Raw genomic sequence first — 5251 nt, forward strand, 5'->3', positions numbered from 1 at the left:
CTGGCCGTTGGCGGAGCTCCAGCGGACCGGGGGGAGCGCGCCCGTCTTCGGGGCTTGTTGCTGGCCGTTGGAGGAGCTCCAGCGGACCGCGGGGAGCGCGCCCGTCTTCGGGGCTTGTTGCTGGCCGTTGGAGGAGCTCCAGCGGACCGCGGGGAGCGCGCCCGTCTTCGGGGCTTGTTGCTGGCCGTTGGAGGAGCTCCAGCGGACCGGGGGGAGCGCGCCCGTCTTCGGGGCTTGTTGCTGGCCGTTGGAGGAGCTCCAGCGGACCGCGGGGAGCGCGCCCGTCTTCGGGGCTTGTTGCTGGCCGTTGGCGGACCGGGGGGAGCGCGCCCGTCTTCGGGGCTTGTTGCTGGCCGTTGGCGGAGCTCCAGCGGACCGGGGGGAGCGCGCCCGTCTTCGGGGCTTGTTGCCGGCCGTTGGAGGAGCTCCAGCGGACCGCGGGGAGCGCGCCCGTCTTCGGGGCTTGTTGCTGGCCGTTGGAGGAGCTCCAGCGGACCGCGGGGAGCGCGCCCGTCTTCGGGGCTTGTTGCTGGCCGTTGGAGGAGCTCCAGCGGACCGGGGGGAGCGCGCCCGTCTTCGGGGCTTGTTGCTGGCCGTTGGAGGAGCTCCAGCGGACCGCGGGGAGCGCGCCCGTCTTCGGGGCTTGTTGCTGGCCGTTGGAGGAGCTCCAGCGGACCGCGGGGAGCGCGCCCGTCTTCGGGGCTTGTTGCTGGCCGTTGGCGGACCGGGGGGAGCGCGCCCGTCTTCGGGGCTTGTTGCTGGCCGTTGGCGGAGCTCCAGCGGACCGGGGGGAGCGCGCCCGTCTTCGGGGCTTGTTGCCGGCCGTTGGAGGAGCTCCAGCGGACCGCGGGGAGCGCGCCCGTCTTCGGGGCTTGTTGCTGGCCGTTGGAGGAGCTCCAGCGGACCGCGGGGAGCGCGCCCGTCTTCGGGGCTTGTTGCTGGCCGTTGGAGGAGCTCCAGCGGACCGGGGGGAGCGCGCCCGTCTTCGGGGCTTGTTGCTGGCCGTTGGAGGAGCTCCAGCGGACCGCGGGGAGCGCGCCCGTCTTCGGGGCTTGTTGCTGGCCGTTGGCGGACCGGGGGGAGCGCGCCCGTCTTCGGGGCTTGTTGCTGGCCGTTGGCGGAGCTCCAGCGGACCGGGGGGAGCGCGCCCGTCTTCGGGGCTTGTTGCTGGCCGTTGGAGGAGCTCCAGCGGACCGCGGGGAGCGCGCCCGTCTTCGGGGCTTGTTGCTGGCCGTTGGAGGAGCTCCAGCGGACCGCGGGGAGCGCGCCCGTCTTCGGGGCTTGTTGCTGGCCGTTGGAGGAGCTCCAGCGGACCGGGGGGGAGCCGGGCGTTCGAGTTGCCCAGGCAGGGGGTTATCCTCCACTAGCAAACCTCCATGAGCAGCGGAGCCCGTCAGCTGCGCCAAAAAGAACCACACGAGGGCGACCTGGGGTTGAAATCCCCCGCCACATAGGAACGAATGCCGGGCGTTCGAGTTGCCCAGGCAGGGGGTTATCCTCCACTAGCAAACCTCCATGAGCAGCGGAGCCCGTCAGCTGCGCCAAAAAGAACCACACGAGGGCGACCTGGGGTTGAAATCCCCCGCCACATAGGAACGAATGCCGGGCGTTCGAGTTGCCCAGGCAGGGGGTTATCCTCCACTAGCAAACCTCCATGAGCAGCGGAGCCCGTCAGCTGCGCCAAAAAGAACCACACGAGGGCGACCTGGGGTTGAAATCCCCCGCCACATAGGAACGAATGCCGGGCGTTCGAGTTGCCCAGGCAGGGGGTTATCCTCCACTAGCAAACCTCCATGAGCAGCGGAGCCCGTCAGCTGCGCCAAAAAGAACCACACGAGGGCGGCCTGGGGTTGAAATCCCCCGCCACATAGGAACGAATGCCGGGCGTTCGAGTTGCCCAGGCAGGGGGTTATCCTCCACTAGCAAACCTCCATGAGCAGCGGAGCCCGTCAGCTGCGCCAAAAAGAACCACACGAGGGCGGCCTGGGGTTGAAATCCCCCGCCACATAGGAACGAATGCCGGGCGTTCGAGTTGCCCAGGCAGGGGGTTATCCTCCACTAGCAAACCTCCATGAGCAGCGGAGCCCGTCAGCTGCGCCAAAAAGAACCACACGAGGGCGGCCTGGGGTTGAAATCCCCCGCCACATAGGAACGAATGCCGGGCGTTCGAGTTGCCCAGGCAGGGGGTTATCCTCCACTAGCAAACCTCCATGAGCAGCGGAGCCCGTCAGCTGCGCCAAAAAGAACCACACGAGGGCGACCTGGGGTTGAAATCCCCCGCCACATAGGAACGAATGCCGGGCAACCAGGGGTCGAAATCCCCCATTGAAATGAATGGCGGGCAACCAGGGGTCGAAGTCCCCCATTGAAATGAATGGCGGGCAACCAGGGGTCGAAGTCCCCCATTGAAATGAATGGCGGGTTACCAGGGGTCGAAATCCCCCATTGAAATGAATGGCGGGCGACCAGGGGTCGAAATCCCCCATTGAAATGAATGGCGGGCAACCAGGGGTCGAAGTCCCCCATTGAAATGAATGGCGGGCAACCAGGGGTCGAAGTCCCCCATTGAAATGAATGGCGGGCTACCAGGGGTCGAAATCCCCCATTGAAATGAATGGCGGGCGACCAGGGGTCGAAATCCCCCATTGAAATGAATGGCGGGCAACCAGGGGTCGGAAGTCCCCCATTGAAATGAATGGCGGGCAACCAGGGGTCGAAGTCCCCCATTGAAATGAATGGCGGGCTACCAGGGGTCCAAGTCCCCCATTGAAATGAATGGCGGGCTACCAGGGGTCGAAGTCCCCCATTGAAATGAATGGCGGGCTACCAGGGGTCGAAATCCCCCATTGAAATGAATGGCGGGCGACCAGGGGTCGAAATCCCCCATTGAAATGAATGGCGGGCGACCAGGGGTCGAAATCCCCCATTGAAATGAATGGCGGGCAACCAGGGGTCGAAGTCCCCCATTGAAATGAATGGCGGGCTACCAGGGGTCGAAATCCCCCATTGAAATGAATGGCGGGCGACCAGGGGTCGAAATCCCCCATTGAAATGAATGGCGGGCTACCAGGGGTCCAAGTCCCCCATTGAAATGAATGGCGGGCTACCAGGGGTCGAAGTCCCCCATTGAAATGAATGGCGGGCTACCAGGGGTCGAAATCCCCCATTGAAATGAATGGCGGGCGACCAGGGGTCGAAATCCCCCATTGAAATGAATGGCGGGCAACCAGGGGTCGAAAGTCCCCATTGAAATGAATGGCGGGCGACCAGGGGTCGAAATTCCCCATTGAAATGAATGGCGGGCAACCAGGGGTCGAAATTCCCCATTGAAATGAATGGGCCCATTCATTTTCAATGGCCGGGCTACCAGGGGCGCAGTACCACCTGTCGTCATTAGGGGCGCTGTAGATAGGGGACCGAGTCCCCCCATTCGAGAGGTTTGCACCCAAACCTCAAAATGGTTGGTGTACAATTATAGGAGAGACCTTTTTAAGACGTGGGAGCTCCAGGGCAAATCAAGGGAGGCTCGACCAACCCATATCCGCTTTAGATGCACTTTAGGTCGGACTCCCTTGCCAGATGGTCCCCTCCTCAGCCTGGTTCTCGAATTTTTTCTAAGTCAGCCCAACTTGGAAATATTTTCAGAGTGCCACTTTCAAGGGAGTTTCGCCCAACCCCTATCCGCCTAAGAGGCACTTCAGGTCGGCCTGACTGGCCACATTTTCCCCCTCCTCATCCTGGTTCTCGAATTTTTTCTAAGTCAGCCAAACTTGGAAATTTTTTCAGAGTGCCACTTTCAAGGGAGTTTCGCCCAACCCCTATCCGCCTAAGAGGCACTTCGGGTCGGCCTGACTGGCCACATTTTCCCCCTCCTCATCCTGGTTCTCGAATTTTTTCTAAGTCAGCCAAACTTGGAAATTTTTTCAGAGTGCCACTTTCAAGGGAGTTTCGCCCAACCCCTATCCGCCTAAGAGGCACTTCAGGTCGGCCTGACTGGCCACATTTTCCCCCTCCTCATCCTGGTTCTCGAATTTTTTCTAAGTCAGCCAAACTTGGAAATTTTTTCAGAGTGCCACTTTCAAGGGAGTTTCGCCCAACCCCTATCCGCCTAAGAGGCACTTCGGGTCGGCCTGACTGGCCACATTTTCCCCCTCCTCATCCTGGTTCTCGAATTTTTTCTAAGTCAGCCAAACTTGGAAATTTTTTCAGAGTGCCACTTTCAAGGGAGTTTCGCCCAACCCCTATCCGCCTAAGAGGCACTTCGGGTCGGCCTGACTGGCCACATTTTCCCCCTCCTCATCCTGGTTCTCGAATTTTTTCTAAGTCAGCCAAACTTGGAAATTTTTTCAGAGTGCCACTTTCAAGGGAGTTTCGCCCAACCCCTATCCGCCTAAGAGGCACTTCGGGTCGGCCTGACTGGCCACATTTTCCCCCTCCTCATCCTGGTTCTCGAATTTTTTCTAAGTCAGCCAAACTTGGAAATTTTTTCAGAGTGCCACTTTCAAGGGAGTTTCGCCCAACCCCTATCCGCCTAAGAGGCACTTCGGGTCGGCCTGACTGGCCACATTTTCCCCCTCCTCATCCTGGTTCTCGAATTTTTTCTAAGTCAGCCAAACTTGGAAATTTTTTCAGAGTGCCACTTTCAAGGGAGTTTCGCCCAACCCCTATCCGCCTAAGAGGCACTTCGGGTCGGCCTGACTGGCCACATTTTCCCCCTCCTCATCCTGGTTCTCGAATTTTTTCTAAGTCAGCCAAACTTGGAAATTTTTTCAGAGTGCCACTTCCAAGGGAGTTTCGCCCAATCCCTATCCGACTTAGAGGCACTTCGGGTCGGCCTCCCTGGCCAGATTTTCCCCCTCCTCAGCCCCGGTTCTCAAATTTTTTTCCAAGTCGGCCGATCTTCCGGATATTTTCAGAGCGCCGCCCCCGGAGCCTCCGGAGCCTCGGCAGCAGGCCGTCGCCCGCGACACGCCGCACCTTCTCCCACGTACGAACGGCATCCAAGACCCGCCTTCGGAGGGCCCCCGCCGGCCGGCCTCGCGCCGGTGTTCGGGCGGGCGGCTCCTCCGGCTCGCGGGTCGCCTTACAGCGCCCCGGCCACCGCGAACGCCGGCCTTTGACGGCCCGGCGCTCGCACAGCCCCGGCGCGCCCGATTGGAAGCGAGGCCGAGACGCCCCCCGAACCGGCGACGTACGCCCCCCCTCCCTTTAACCGGGGCGGGGGGGTTACGAAGCCATCACCCGGCCGTCC

Source organism: Leptonotus elevatus, unplaced genomic scaffold (assembly GCF_054856555.1).
Source record: "Leptonotus elevatus isolate MCC_2025b unplaced genomic scaffold, RoL_Lele_1.0 HiC_scaffold_253, whole genome shotgun sequence".
NCBI lineage: Eukaryota > Metazoa > Chordata > Actinopteri > Syngnathiformes > Syngnathidae > Leptonotus > Leptonotus elevatus.